The sequence below is a fragment of the Bos grunniens genome, chromosome 2, assembly GCF_055505025.1.
Source record: "Bos grunniens cultivar Pamir isolate PY7600 chromosome 2, Bosgru_T2T1.0, whole genome shotgun sequence".
In the NCBI taxonomy this organism is placed as follows: domain Eukaryota; kingdom Metazoa; phylum Chordata; class Mammalia; order Artiodactyla; family Bovidae; genus Bos; species Bos grunniens.
The window spans coordinates 42,398,035-42,414,605 of record NC_141166.1 but is presented as its reverse complement, the minus strand read 5'-3'; the positions used below and the strand labels follow the sequence as shown (position 1 = coordinate 42,414,605).

Genomic DNA, 16,571 nt, shown 5'->3' with positions numbered 1-16,571 from the left:
TGCTATTAACATCCACTGTTATTTAGTTTGCTTTTTCTGTTTACCAAGGGATAAAACAAAATCTCCAACTATAATTTATTTTCCCTTGTATTTATTTTATAAATTTTATTTGATAGAGATTTCATGATCATTAGACTGTCACTCTTTATTATTAGAAAAGGCAATTGATGTTATTTGTCTTAAATTCAACCTTGTCTGATATTAGTATCTGGACTTCATTTTTTGGAGCTGAATTCGCTGGTTAAGTCTTTGCCTATTCTTTTACTCTCAGGTTTTCTGAAGCACTATTTAAGATTATAGGTCAACAAACTCTGGCTTATAAGACAAATTTGACCCATTGCCTGCTTTTGTAAATAAAGTCCTGGGGACGGCGGAGCCTGGTGGGCTGCCGTCTGTGGGGTCGCACAGAGCCGGACGAGACTGAAGTGACTTAGCAGCAGCAGTCCCTTTTTCAGTGCATCTCTTAACAGGTTTCCCTCCCCCCCAATCTGAGTCATTTTCTTTTAATTAGTTCATCCAATTTATAATTTAATATTTACTTACGTGACAAATGTTTCATCTTAATTTTACTACCTTATTTTTTGTATTGTTATAGTTTTCAATTCTATCTTTTTATTACATATTTCATTTTATAGCCTGTTTTCTTGGAAGATTTATAGTCTGTGTCCTTTAAATCACATTTCTTTACTCCAAACTAAGAAAGTTAGTGTGCTTAGCATTCCTGTGATTGATCTTGCTATGAATGAGAAAAAATTACATTTTTGTTAACTATCTATCATCCCAACTCAGTATTTCTTCCTTATATTATTTCTACATTGTTACAGCTTATGACATTTTAATGTTTGTCCTATATTCAAAATTATTCGATGCTAATCACTAACCTTTTAACTTAGCTTTCAATCCATCTCTGGATTCAATAGTTTATAATTTACTTACCTCCATTCTCCATCTTTCCCATCAAGGGCTGACTTACTGAAAATAAGCCATGGTTTTTCTATTTAAAAATATGTCAATTGATATTACACTTAAACTAAAGCTTGCCTGGACATAAAGTCTTAGGTTATATTTTCCCCATATTTTAACCTAACAATAAAAGTCTTCATAGGAATTCTCTGGTGATCCAGTGGCCGCTTTCACAGCCAGGACCTGGGCCCAACTCCTGGTTGGGGAACTAAGATCTGCAAGCTGCATGATGTGGCCAAAAATTTTTTTTTTTTAATTTTTAAATTTATAAAGTCTAGAGATCATTTTAGAATTTAAACTCATTTTTTTATTGTGGGAAATGCTTTAATGTCTTGAAACTGTTTTTCTATTTCATTTATTCTATTTTTTAGAGGTATCAATTATAGGCATGCTAAATTTACTGTCTTCTGTATCTGTCTCTAGGCTTTATTTTTACTTTTTCCATTTTGAATTGCTCAAATTTCTCAAGTTTACCTCCATTATCCTCAGCTATCAGATATATGTGCTGCTTTGAAAGTAACCTTCATTTCTATAATAACTATACATTTCTCTTTTATTTCATACTTTGGTTCCATTAGCTCCACTCTTATATTTTATCATTTATTTCTTGAGCTTTTGTATCTATCTATAAACTTCTGTTTCAGAGGAGCCATGTCTTACCCCAACTCTCCAGACCGCCTCCCACCATAAGGAACTATTTATTCATAATTTTTACTTTCTCAGTTCTGAAAATGATCACCTTCAATATTTCTCCCTTAAGGCTTGACTCAATGCTGGACTAGTCTCCCCTACTCAAAAGGGTCCACATGGCATAGATTTGGGGGGATGGTCATTTAGGCTTTATTTTTCTTCAGCTGACCAGATACACAGCTATATAGCTGAATGCTGCCAGTTTCTCCTCTACGCTTAACTTCCTGCAAAAATAGTTCAACTGTACAGCTTGTTTGGAGAAGGGTATGGCAACCCACTCCAACAGTCTTGTCTGAAGAACCCCATGGACAGAGAGCCTGGTGGGCCACAGTCAACAAGAGTCGGACACGACTGAAGCGACTTAGCACGCATACAGTTTGTTACTCAATCCCACCTCTCTCGCCACTCAGGGAGCACAATGTACATACCAACCTTGCCATTCCTAGTGAGGGGGTCACTAGTTTTGTCCTCACGATGTTTCCCAGCACTCTGCTTGAGTTATATAGAGGAAATCACCTCTCCTTGCAGAGAAGGAAATGGCAACCCACTCCAGTGTTCTTGCCTAGAGAATCCCAGGGATGGGGGAGCCTGGTGGGCAGCCGCCTATGGGGCCGCACAGAGTCGGACACGACTGAAGCAATTTAGCAGCAGCAGCAGCATCTCTCCTTGCATCCTTTCTTGCCCTGGTTCAATTCCCACTGCACTTAAAACTAATTCATACGTTCAAATTATAAGGTTTTGTTATCAAAGATTGAGTTTCTCTTCTGTTTCTCATTCTCCTCATTCTTTTTAGTTGGTTTAGAGAGGAGAGAACAGAGATGTCAGTATTCTGCCATCATTAACCAGAAGTATCTTTAAAAATTCTGTATAGTAAAATATACCAAAATATAAAATCATAAAACAAACTTGTCTAATTTTTGCAAACATATTCTTTTGTGATCATTTTGAATTTATTTTAATGAATAAACATGCTATTAAAGAAAGTACTAAATTTGATTTATAATCACTATGTCAAATCCACGTGATTCTAGCTTTAATGACAAGTATTCATTTATTTATTAAACACTATGACAAGTCCATTATTTTCTGAGAAGCTACAGAGTATATTAATAGTAAAAGACAACTTTTTTTCCCTTAGAAGATTACAATCTATGCAGTGCACATGTGCTCAATTGCTTAGTCTTGTCCGACTCTTTGCAACCCCATGGACTGTAGCCCGCCAGACTCTGTCCATGGAATTTTCCAGGCAAGAATACTGGAGTGTTTGCCATTTCCTCCTCCAGGAGATTTTCCTGACCAAGGAATTGAACCTGCATCTCCTGTGTCTCCTGCACTGGCAGGTGGATTCTTTACCACTGAGCCACCTGGGAAGCTCCATAATCTATGCAGTGAAATGCACTCAAAAGAAAGGAAGTGAGTAACTGGAGGATTTTACCCACAGCTCTGAGCACCCAGGCTCCTCCAGCTTCACCATAACCAAAGACAGGCCCTCTGTCCAGAACAACGGATGTCTTCTTCTTTGTGTCCCCTCCTCTGGCCAGTCCTAGCCTTCAGAGCACAGCTTAGTGGTCACCATATGCAGATTCCCAAAGGCAGAGTTAGTTCCATGCTCTTTTGAGGTATTCTGTGCATTTACCTGTTTTAACCCTCAGTAGAGTCTATTTTGCTTGATCTGCTCTCTTCCCTCTTAGGAAATGAGCTTCTAAAGGGACAGTTTCCTGTTCTTCATTATACCCAGAGCCTAGCACAGGTGCCCAGAAGTAAATAGCTGCTCAGTAAGTACACACTGCCTACATAAATGGCTTCTGTGATAGCAACTCAATTCTAGGTTGTCTACCCAAAACAGGTTACTAGATTCACCCACCAATAATTAATTCTTAAAAATCACTAAATTGGTACTTAAGTCTACACAGTGATTTCTAATAGCCATAGCCATTTGCCAAGAGAAAGTATAATTCAGAAGCTTTAAAATGTTTGAATATCGCCGTATATCTCATGAACATCAAACGTTTCAGGGGCTTCCCATGAGGTTCAGTGGTTAAGAAACCACTTTGCAATTCAGAGGACAGTTCAAATCCTTAGTTCTAGAAGATCCCACATGCTGTGGGGCAACTAAACCTGTAAGCCTTGAAGCCGGTGCACCTAGAGCCCAAGCTCCATAACAAGCCACTGCAATGAGAAGCCCATGCGCAACAAAAATCTGGCACAGCCAAAAATAAATACATATTTTAAAAAAAAAGTTTCATCAAACAGATTCATATAATTTTCCACCCAAGGTCTATCTAGCAAATAACTTTTTTAAAAAAACATTAAAATATTGTTTTTTAATAAATGTAAGAACACATTAAAATGTGCCTATTCAACATCTTTCTAACTCTAAGAATTCAGTAATCTATCCATTAGTCTATCTTTCAGCATTTGCCACAAGATGCCAAAGCTCTTGCTAACGATCTCTATGCCATTACAAAATGTCTAGCTGCAACACCTTAAAAACAACTTCTCTCCAAACTTCATGTTTTTTACATCAACCTGTGATTATTTTTTCTATTTCTTTGAATTGTAACATTTTAAAAATCCTACTAAAAGCCAACTTTCCATCTTCTTTTTAAATAATCACCTCCCTGTTCTCCATTTTCAAATCCCTTTTAATAAGCCCAATTTAATCTTTATAGCTATATTTTCAATTCCCTGATGTGTTCAGACTTACTTTATACACTATAAAAGGAAAGAATGTTCAGGGAAAATGGCTTTCAGCTTTGAATCTAACTTCTTTCTTAAGAAGTATTGTTTAATCAAATAATATTTGATATTAATATCAAAATCACTTGTCTATAAACTGGAAACGACCATTAATATGGTCTTCTCTATCTTAAAAAAAGTAATCGTGACAAAAGCACTAAAATAGATTTCAGGGGAAAAAAAAAAACCCTACATTTTAAAAATTTTGTATATCTAGCCTCCCAACACTGAAGTTCTTTACTGCTACTCCACCAAAGACGCAGTTCACATAGCCTTCATTCATTGACATTCACTGTAAGATAAAATTTGAGGAAACATATAATGTATAAAGGCCACATGATCTTAATCAAATGTCTTATAGACCCTTGTATTTAAATATGATGCCACTGAAATACTATCCCACTGTCTAATCCATTTAGAGCTACACCTTTTAATATACGATGAATAACACTTAAAAAAGAGTCTTAACCAGACCAAATTTATCACTACACTAGATACTATCTTCATCTGTGGAAATAGCTTGCTTAGAAAAAGAACACAAACAAGTTTATGTGAAAGAGAATTAAGGTAATTAAGCACTCTCAGCAGCACTAGAATATACCCTTTAATATACATTTGTTATTACCAAAAAAGCAAAAAATACCTGAGAAGAGAGTCACACAAAAAAATTTTTCATGGCAAACATATCCATGTACCAGAATTGAAGAGGAGGAAATATGGGTAGCTGTAAAATCTTCCTAAAAAATCCTCCTTGTTATTATGTGCAAGTCGCTCAGTCATGTCCAGCTCTTTGCAACCCCATGGACTGTACAGTCCATGGAATTCTCCAGGCCAGAATACTGGAATGGGTAGCCTTTCCCTTTCTCCAGAGGATCTTCCCAACCAAGGGATCAAACTCAGGTCTCCAGCGTTGTAGGCAGATTCTTTACCAGCTGAACAAGGAAATCACTTGATATTATATGCTGAGTTTAATGAAAAATAAAACAATTCCCTTCCATAGTCTCTTTCTTCTTGCAAATACAGAGGAATAAGACATTAGTAGGGGAAAAGGTAAGAAAGATAAGCTTTTAACAAAAGCAACCTACAGCCCTTTCGGTCTTCCAACAGCAACCAGAAACCAATTTGCAAAATGTGAACATTAGTCTCTTTGGGACTGCCACTCTATCACCTCCACGTGGAATCTGTGTGTGTCATTACTGCTCTTTTGAGTCTCCTGTTTCAGAAGCATGTTCATTTCACTGCCACACTATTTTCTCCTAATTGCCATCTGTAATTTTATATAGTCTACTCCCTTTTAAGGGCTTAGACCTACAACATACAATTTTTTTCTAATCCAACGTGAACCTAAATTCTCAGAATGCTAGCTAATATAATTAATACAAATGAAAAGAATTTTTGTTTATCCCAGATCATATAAAGTCTGAAAAAGCTTAAAAAGTCTGAAAAATCTTAAAAACTTAAAAAGTGTCCCATTTTAGGTTTTTTTTGAAATGTTTTGACTCAACTTCATGCAGCATAGAAATGTGAAACTAAACAGATGAATATATTGATTAAAAAAAAAAAGCAATATCCCACACATCAGTGTTAGACTCAGAAATTATAAAAATCTATCAACTGGTGTGATTCAAAGATCAGTGAGAAAATCTGCCTATCATCCCAAAATATAAACAATATTCAACACAAAGTGCAAAGGAGAGTATTTTAAGCTAAGTTAAATGCTTATCGAATGTCTACTATGTGCCAAATACTGTGCTCAAATAGCACTGTGCAAATAAGTCTGCATTATGAATTTCAATTAAAATGACCTTTATGCTAGTTGAGCTTCTTAGCTAATTTATTAGAAACGTAAGGAGAGCTCATGCAGCAGTGCAGAGCACTTACTGGCTTCAGTGGGTATCAGAGATGGGGCTTAAAAAGGCTCAGCTCATTACTAGGTGTTTGACCTTGGGCAAGTTATTTAGGTTTCAGTTCTCTCAGTTGTAAAGAGGATTATAATAGTATGTACCTCACTGAGTCACTTAGGAGAATTAAATTAGGTATTTCAATATGCATGGTATCCAGCACATAGTAATCACTTAATGTTAACTACTATTAGAAGCAGTTAAGTAGTGGTTTATTGGTATTATCATTTTAATCAAAGATCTGCAGGGCTGAAAGGCGGGCTGAAAGGCAGTCTCCAGCTGCTGGTGGTTCTCTGAATGATACAGTGTAATTCTCCAGTAAATCAGGCCCTCCCACCTTCTTGAGGCTAGAGTAACAGAATCAACTGAAAACTGTTTCCTATGATTATCCATATTAAAAATCTAATATTAAAAATGTTTTCAACATTCTACAGAACATCTAGACACTGGCGTTCTTGGGACAAAAATACTAGCAGAATGAGCAGTGTTTGATTGGGTTATGACATTTATTAGCTCCAATTAAGACTCCTTTACAGCAAATGCTGAGTTTCTATCCCTGCCATGGGGTCACTTTCAATTGTTACAGAAACCTTATATTGCATGACAAAAAGAAAACTTAGGTTGTAGCTACAGTTCTTTTGTTCTAAGAATCTGAAACTAACGGCCTCTTTGTTGCTCAATTCCAGGGACTCTTTTCCATCCTTATCTCACTTGACCTCTCTGTGGCATTTGACATGCTGACCACTTTCTCTTTCTTGAAAAATTTCTTTTTGGCTTCTCAGTCAGTGGCTTCCTTTCTCTTGGCGCCCACACTTAAATGTCAATGTTCCCGAAGATGCTTTTAATCTTGTTCTATAGGGATGCAAGATGAAATGCCTCTATGTGCCACAGGGGTGGGCAAAGACTGGCAAACTTTGCTCATCTAAAGGCAGCAGACTCAAACCAGTTTCAACAAGTTGTTGGAATTAAAACACACACACACACACACACACACACGGACCTATGGTTTCCAGATCTTCCAATTTTTCAAAAAATACAAATCCAAATTTTCTCACAAAAATCTTCCATGTCAGTAGCTCATTTGCACTGTTCAAACACAAGGTATGTGACCCTGAGCAAGTTATTTTACAAATCTGTTTCCTCATCTATAAAGTGTCAGTGCTAAAAGTGACACACAAACAGTGAATGTCAAACAAAAACTTTTACCAGCTTCCATTTTAAAGTCTGTTCTACATTACCCCAGGTTTCAAGCTGAATGTATAAAACTGTAAATATGTACAAATATATTTTACTGGAGCAGGATCCAGAAAGTTTATCAGATTCCCAAAAAAGACTAAGAACCACTAAGCCAAATTTTTCTACAACTTCAGCTGTTATCTATACAAGGATGGATCCCAAATCGGCATCCGATTACCAGAAGACGACCACTTTACCTCTGTAACCAGCCTCTCCACTGACTTCTCTCCAAGCCCATTGCCATCACGGTAGTCCAAACCTTCAATCTCTTCTCAGCAGCTGTCCACTTGCCCTCCTTTGTTCCACTTTTTTACGATCTGAATCCTCTAAAATCCAAATAATTTATTTGGTCAAAGGCCTACATAAATGTATGAGAAATCCAAACCTCTTAAGTACAAGACTCCTTAAGACCTAACCAAGCCAACCACTCCCTCTCCTATTATAGATTCCTACAATTTGCAATACAGAATAGGTCCCACCTCCTGGAATGCCTAACTCCTCCTATTTGCTCTGGGCAGAAACCCACCCCCCTGGAAAATCCTTACTTTTTGCCCCAGGCCAGAGTAAATAAGCTTTCCTTCCTCCAAGCTAAACTATCCCTCCTCCTTCAATGTTGTAAATGTCAACTTTATTTTTCTTCTCCACTAGACTAAAAACTCCTCAAGGGCAAACAAAGTATCTTTTTCTTACAAGGCCCAGTTGTTTTTCAGTTGCTCAGCTGTGTCCAACTCTTTGTGACCCCATGGACTGCAGCAGGCCAGGCTTCTCTGTCCTTCCCCATCTCCCAGAGTTTGCTCAAACTCATGTCCATTGAGTCGGTGATGCCATTCAACCATCTGGTCCTCTGTTGACCACTTGTCCTCCTGCCTTTGATCTTTCCCAAACCCTAGAGCTACCACTAAAGAAGCCGAGGTGATAAATGAACGAAGCGGCACAGGCTTCAGCAAACTCTACTATCACTCAGATAAGCATCCTACCTTCCCAAGGTGAGCCTACCAAATCAGCCAGACTATTCAGCTTTTCAAAGCCATTCAACACACACACCTGCACGCATATAGCTTCAAGTTTAAAAGGAGCTAGAAGAAAACCCACCTTCTTTGCCCACTGGTGTACTTACAAAGTACCACTTCTTTACATTTACCAACTCAAGAGCTCAATGGCAGAGACTAGACTAACATCAAGCTGCTGAAACTTTCTGTGAATATACTGCTAATTTTTTACTGGCACAAAAATATTTATTTGCCCCACGAAGGTAATTATTATATTGTATCTGTACTCAAATACTTACTAGTATTATTAATATATGCTGAGTCAAGCACTCATTCACACTGAAAAAAATTAACATCGAGAATATTAAAAATCTTAAAGGAAAATATTATACAAAGACCACATATGAGGCTTCATGTGCAGTTCCTCATTTAATCACAACAGCCCTATGAAGGTGTTATCATCACCCCCTTTCACAGATGAATAAACTGAGACTTAATGAGATTAATTTATCCAAGGCACATAGGTAGGATTCAAAGCCAATGTGACTCCACCGCCCAAGCTTTTAACCAATACGAGACTATCAGTTCAGTTCAGCCGCTCAGTCATGTCCGACTCTTTGCCACCCCACGGACTGTAGCACGCCAGGCTTCCTTGTCCCTCACCGACTCCCATGTATAAAAGTATACAACATTGTTAAATGGAAGATCCTGAGATCACGTGGTATGCACACACAATCACAAAACACACACGCAGATCACAAAATGTTAACAATGGTTATCTCTTGAATAGAATGAAAGTGTTAGACACAAAAAGTGTCCAACTCTTTGTCACCCCATTGACAGCAGCCCACCAGACTCCTTGTCCATAGGATTTCCTAGGCAAGAATACTGGAGTGGGTAGCCATTCCCTTCTCCAGGGGATCTTCCCCCACCCAGGGATGGAACCCTGGTATCCTGTATCGCAGGCAGACTGAATGGAATGAATATGAGTAAATATTACCTTGGGGTATCCCTGGTGGCTCAGATGGTAAAAGCATATGCCTACAATGTGGGAAACCAGGGTTCGATCCCTGGGTTGGGAAGATCCCCTGGAGAAGGAAATGGCAACCCACTCCAGTATTCTTGCCTGGAAAATCCCATGGACTGAGGAGCCTGGGAGGCTACAGCCCATGGGGTCGCAAAGAGTCAGACACTACTGAGCGACTTCACTTTCAAATATTACCTTTAATCAGAAAAAAAGTCAAACAAGAGAAACAGTATAGAAAATAGAAGAGTAAAGTGGCCTGAAAGTGAAAATTGCTCAGTCATGTCCAACTCTTTGCCACCCCATGGACCGACTACGCTATGCTATGCTAAGTCACTTCAGTCGTGTCCGACTCTTAGCGACCCCATGGACTGCGGCCCACCAGGGTCCTCCATCCATGGGATTTTCCAGGCAAGAGTACTGGAGTGGGGTGCCATTGCCTTCTCTGTGGACTGACTATACAGTCCATGTAATTCTCCAGGCCAGAATACTGGCATGGGTAATCTTTCCCTTCTCCAGGAGATCTTCCCAACCCAGGGATCGAACCCAGGTCTCCCGAACCGCAGGTGGATTCTTTACCAGCTGTTGAGCCACAAGGAAGCCCAAAGTGGCCAAGGGGAATAGTATAGAGCACAGAAGAGTAAAGTGGCCTAGGTGAGTTAAGAGTCAAGTACATGAGCTACCTTATCTAATCTTTATATCAAAAGAAAAAAGTTTTTTCCATTTTACAGATAAAGCTGAAGAACCTGCCCAGTGCAAGAACTGGCTGGGATCAGAACTCAAGACCCAGTTCAAATGTGGCTGACTGTAGGGTGAAAGTGAAAGTGAAAGTGAAGTCGCTCAGTCAAGTCCGACTCTTTGTGACCCCATGGACTGTGGCCCATCAGGCTCCTCCGTCCATGGGATTTTCCAGGCAAGAGTGCTGGAGTGGATTGCCATTTCCTTCTCCAGGGGATCTTTCCGACCCAGGAATCGAAGCCAGGTCTCCCGAATTGCAGGCAGACGCTTTTACCGTCTGAGCCTGCTACAAATAAAATGCGACCAAAAAGCTGTCTTAAAACCAAGTCACATTCAGGGAAAGAAACCGAACCAAGTAACCGAGCATCCTAAGTGCAATCAGGGAAAAAAAGAGAGGAGCGGGAAAAGACTATCTCTGCGACTGTCCCAAAAAAGCCAGGACGAGTCATTACAGTTGAGGTTCTGGGACAAAATCTACCTGATGGAAGTGAGAAGAAGACTCCACTGCTGTTTGTTTTGCAAAGGACAGAGCTGCATTAGCATAAATTAAATGGGCTTAGATGGAACACCATTGTATTTGCTGTGGAGTATCTCCTTTGGGGACAATTGGCTGCCTCCAACCCAGTATCATCCATTCATCCATTGTTTACAGGTTACGAGGTATGTGGGGGGAAGAGACTGGGTGCCACTAGTCTGAGAACATTGCCATCTAACTGTATTCAAATATAAATGACCTCTCCTTATCCATAACTATGGTTCCAAACCTGGATAGTGAGAGCTAACTCTGGGGGAACAATTCAGGTAAGACTGAATGGATCAGCCTTTTTCTTTTTTTGAAGTGACATGTTTAATTTTGGGTACTCTGACTTAGAAATTTTAAAATCCATCTAAACTGTAATTTCAATTCTCTACAATAGTATTAACATGATTTACTGAGAAAAATGGTTTGGAGTAGGGGATACAAATTTCCTTACACAATCTTTCAGAGGAAAGAAAACTTGATTACTTCAGACTTATAAATGAAAATAAACATCTACTTTTGAAACTAAATATTTAATAGTGAAAAAGTATACTACTTTCTTCCCCGGTGGCTCAGATGGTAAAGCGCCTGCCTGCAATGCAGGAGACCCAGGTTCAATCCCTGGGTTGGGAAGATCCCCTGGAGAAGGAAATGGCAACCCACTCCAGTACTCTTGCCTGGAAAATCCCATGGACCGAGGAGCCTGGTAAGCTACGGTCCTGGTAAGCTACGGTCCTGGTAAGCTATGGGGTCGCAAAGAGTCGGACACGACTGAGTGACTTCACTTCACTTATATTACCTTAGCCACTAAAATTTAATTCAATATTTGCCTTGAAAGCCTTTTTTTTTTAAGTTTCAAACACAATGTAACTTTTTAGATTATCAAACCCACTATTCCTTCAAAAATAAAGTAGCCCATGGAATGATTAGATCAGGAAAGACTGCAGGGGTGGTGGGATACAAAACTTTTGGGATTTGTACATATACACATTTTTAAAGTCTGGGAATACGAAGCCAACAATACACCTTAAAAATATCAAATTAGGAAGCAAAGAGATTTTTTTTAAAAACCTCAAAATGTCCTAAGAGATTCACAGACTGATTTCTTCCATACAGTGTGCTCTAAAAATAAGGACAAACTATAACAGAAGTAACAATTTTGGGTACACAAGTTTATGAAAACATCCAAATCAACAAGCAATTTCAATAAATCAATAAAGTTAAACAACCATTAAATGTAATTTACATTTTGGGTATGAAATCCACACAATTTCAAATATCAAGTGTTTCTTTCTTTAGCAAAATACTAAATGGCTGGATGGCTGTCCTTGTAGAGAAACAGGAGTTTTATTTCAGGCAAACAAAAAGAAAAGGAGACACACTTAGTAAGACTCCACAGAAGGAATCTCACTTCCACGCGGAACAGAAGTCAGCACTGACCCTGTGGTGGGTTACCCACTGCCCTGCAAGTGCCAGCATCTCCTGGATAATAGTACTCTGGGGGTGAGTGGTCAGTGTGGAACACCTCTGCCAGCCAGCTCCACAGCCTGCTACCAGGCGGGACACACATACCTACACACAGCCTCTGGCCCCAGGTCCAGGTCTACTTAAAAACAGCTGGGAACAAAAGAGCCAATAAAAGAGGAAAAACCACCTCCCCAGACAATCCCACGCTGGGGGCTGGTGGGGGGTGGGGGCGGGCAGGGCACATTAACATTTGACTTCCACACACTAAAGAACACCAGGAGGTTAAGTGGAGCCACAGGAAACATCCCATCCCCGAAAACCAGGAAATTTAGATTTGGAAATTTAAGTTTTATACATTAAAAAAAAAAAAAAAAAAAAAAAACTTTCAAAACTCACGGCACCAAAATATAGCTAAAATTAAATCCGTTTAAACATAGAGGAGGGGGGAAATAGCCAAACCACACTGTGTTCAGTTCCCTGAGGGCTCTTCCACAGACCCTTCTGAGTTGCGGCAATAACAAGTTTCCTTAAAAATCCCCCACTTTTCTATTTCTAGGGTCGAAGAGTATCACAAAAATCCAAATAGCTATTATCAGAAAAAAATAAACGGACGATCCTTAAACTGTAGACCTTGTTTCAGGAGCTGCCCTGCCCACCTCCACCTCCCTCCTCGTTCTTAGTGCTTCCCAGCGGGGTCCGTCCTGACAACCAGGGTCCCCGCCTTGGGTCCAGTCCCCGTGTTTGTTTCCCGGACAGTGACCAAACAGGACAGGAAAACTCCTCCATCTAGGGGCTGCTCCAGACATCCAGCCCCCCTCTCCCTCCCTGACAGTCTCCTCCCCCCTCCCTGCATCTTTCCCTCTGCAAGGCTGTCCAGAAAAGGGGGCTCGGGACTCGAAGAAGTCCGGGATGGGAGGAAGGGTGGGTGCTCGGTCTGAAAATAAACACTCTCGCTTCCTGGGGTAAGGGCTAAAAAAGCGATTAGAAAAGCCTGCCCAGTAGAAATACCACCTGAATGTACCTCCTCCCTTTCCCACTGCAACAAGCCCAGTCACTAACTAATCAGCTAAGACAAATCCCCTGGAAAACTTTTGCAAACGGGCAGAGAGGACCCTCTCCCCAGCCGGGGGGCTCCCGGGGACGGGGCTGGAGTTTGCAGCCCTGGAAGGGCTCACCGGGGAACGGGGTGGGGCGCGGGCGAGGGGTGCAGGGGCGGAGTACCTTCCACGGACAGGAACTGGCAAAGAGTTTCAAAATAGCCGAGTGCTCTCCCCCACGCCCTCGGGGGTCGCGAGCGCTAGGACCGGGGCTCCCCGAAAGGAGGCCAGCCCCCAATTCGGGCCTAAAAGGAAACTTTCCGGGCCGCGGCTGCACCTGACTCCTCCACCGCCCCTCCACCCCACCCCACGCCCGCAAGGCCGCCCGCCCCGCCCCGGCCTGGGCCGCCCGGAGCGCAGAGGAGGGGGAGAAATAAATCCAACTATTACCGGAATCGGGGGTGGGGGACGTCGTCGAGAGACTCGGGGGAGGGAGCGGCTGGACGCCCATTCCCCACTCTTAGGCCCTGACGCCCCTGTCCCGGCCACCCCGGGCCTGCCGCCCCGCCGGGGAACCTCCGGGGGGCCCGCGCAGGATTCGGCCCAGCAGCGCTGCCGTCCCGCCTGGAGGCCCCGAGGGACCCGAAGGGGCGCGAGGAGGCCCGGGGTGCGGGGGCAGGGGACAGGGCGCGGCCGCTACGGGGCCCGCCGGCCCGAGGCCTAACCGGCACCCCCAACCCCCCCCCGCTCCACACCCCTACCCCGGCCCGCGCAGGCCGCGCCGCTCGCCCCGCTTCGGCCCCGGCTGGACCCCTGGCCGGCGGCCCGCCGTCGTTGCCCGTGGGCGCCCCCCCAGGCCCCCGAGTCCCCAGCCCCCACCACCCCGGCGCCGGCCCTCTCACCCTTTCATTCTCTGCCCGGGGCCTGGCGCGGGCCGGCGAATCCCCGGCCTCACGTAAGCGTGCTCGCCGCCCGCCCTGCCTGCGCGGCCCAGCCCGCCGCCCTACGGGAGCCCGGGGATGTGGGCCGGGCCTGGGGCCGCTTCTGCTTACCTTTCAGCTGCTTTTTTTTTTTTTTCTCCTTCCCCCCTTTTCCCTCGGCTGGGCTGACAGATCAGAGTGAGAGGCGCTGGCAATGGACTAGGAAGCTCGGCTGCCGCTGCTACTGCTCCCCCCTGGGCTCCGGCGAGAGCCTTTCCCTGTCAAGCAAGAGGGGTGAGGATCATATTTTTATTTTGGAAACTAAAAAGTGCTCCCAGGGTCGGTGATTATTAAGGGGAAATCCCTGAATATACTCTCCAGCCAAGAAGGCAGGGCTGCCGGGGCTGCACAAGAAGAGGCAGCAGCCTCCTACAGCACCACTACAGGCACTGCGAGGACATAACACCAGAGAGCCGCTCCTCTGCCCTCCGAAACGACAACTTTCCTACCATCTTGGAGGCAGAGCAAAGGGGGGCCAGGGGGAAAAGTGCACCCGCTCCCGATAAAGTACAAATTTCTGCTTCTCATCTCTGGAAAAAAGTCCACACCGGCCGTCTCCACCGGCGCCTGGGGGAGAAAGCGGGGAAGAAACTGGGGGTGCCTCAGAAACGTTTGCGTTTACTCCAGGGGGGAAAATGTTTCTGCATCTTCTGATGGAAAGAAATCTTTACAAGACACAGGTTTTCCGGTGATTATTGTTTTCTGTTTTCTATTTAATTTTTTTTCCATGTTCGTGATAGCGGTATTTGAATTTTTTTTCAGCCTAATAATGATTTTTTTTTTTCCATTACAGATCTAAGTTCTGGGTTTGATGGTCACTTTATAAATTTGAACTTCAAGAGACTTCCTAGCCACTTTATTTGTCTGCTTATTTATACGTTTTTGTGTATAGAGATATTTCTTTCCTTATATATATAAATTTGTGCTATATATTCCCTTCCAAACTGAGATTGCTGGAAGACAATTTTAAAGGGATGTCTTTTGTCTCCTTTTCCCAAAGCAATGTAAATAAAACAATTGACTGTCCAGAAAGGAAAGATACAGCTGTTTATTTTTCACAGTGCAAATTAAGACAGAGATCACTGGGGGGTTAAATACAACTCAAGTATAACTGACCGTGTTTCTAGAAATAATCCTAACGCTCTTATGGTCTGCTTGTGAAGAAAGATTACTGGAAAACTCCAAATAGGCTATAAAGACAGCTTTAGATTTTCTTCAAGTTAAGTTGCTTACTTAGAATTATATCCAGGCATTTAATTTTTTTGTTGTTGTTTAGTTTATATCCTTTAAAATTTAGATTTTTGGTGCATTGCACATGTTGCTGACCACTTTCTGTGTCACAGAATTGAGAATCAGTGTGTCTGCTTTTGTTAGAGTTGAAACGTTCAGAACTTCCAATGTGTTGCCAAGCTATGAATTAGTTTTAATATATTACAATGGATGTCATGAATCAGCTTTTCTTCAATAAGCAAAAGGTTAGTAGATAGAGGGGATCAAAGTTACCCAGGATGGGGGGAATCAAAGCTGAGATAACAGAGAGATGAGGGACAGAAGGATGCTGCTCACTTGCAACAATGCCACAGAAATCTTACTGGAGGAAAACAAATCGCAGAGATTCTTTGCTAATTTTGTAAAGAAAGAGAAGAATACTAGAAAATGAACAAAAGATCTTTTTCTGTTTTTACAGGAAATGATGAATCTTGTACTAAAAGTTATTTTTCTGATGCAGATTGCCTGACATGGTGGAAATGAATTTGTAAAGCAGTGTCTTATATCAGTAGAATATTTAATTCCTTTAATTTAAAATTGACTAAAAAGCATGTAAAAATAACTGATGATTCACCTTAAAATGTTTATTTTTTGAGCTTCCAAATGTCAAAATTCCCATAATATTAAAGTGAGTTCAGATAATGCATATAACAGATACTAAGTATTTTCATTCTCACCCACATCTTTATTATCTGTTTGAATACGGTACCTGAATAGTCTTGGTTTTTTTCTAGATTTTTTATCTTACTATTTGCTAGAAAAATCTGAAGTAATTAAAAAATTAACTGATTCTTAATATCTCAGAAGCCTCAGTTTTAAAGTTGTGTTCTATTTACAATTTTGGGGTTTTTTTCAGTGTTTAGAAATCAAACACTTCGGTCATAACAAGGAAATCCGTTCCCTTAATGAAATCTAGTGGAGTTGAAAAATATGATTTTGAGCGACTTGTTCCTTACGCGTGACATGACTTTATAGAAATACTTTCAATTTTTCAAGACATTAAGATGTGTTTGATTTC

The 16,571-nt window shown here is 41.6% G+C and overlaps 1 protein-coding gene across 15 annotated transcripts in view; it reads right to left on the bottom strand.

Moving 5' to 3' along the window:
* The window catches only part of INO80D (INO80 complex subunit D), a 70,659-nt gene extending 55,963 nt beyond the window's left edge, over positions 1 to 14,696 (bottom strand). For 2 of the 15 annotated variants that reach the window (XM_086344042.1, XM_086344116.1), the window contains exons 1-2: positions 8,818 to 8,852; positions 7,727 to 7,855 (exon numbers count right to left, since the gene is read on the bottom strand). The gene's annotated coding sequence lies outside the window, so the exon portion shown is untranslated. The other 13 variants (XM_086344052.1, XM_086344126.1, XM_086344073.1 and 10 more) reach the window with 8 other exon arrangements.
* Positions 14,697 to 16,571: the final 1,875 nt, after the last annotated feature.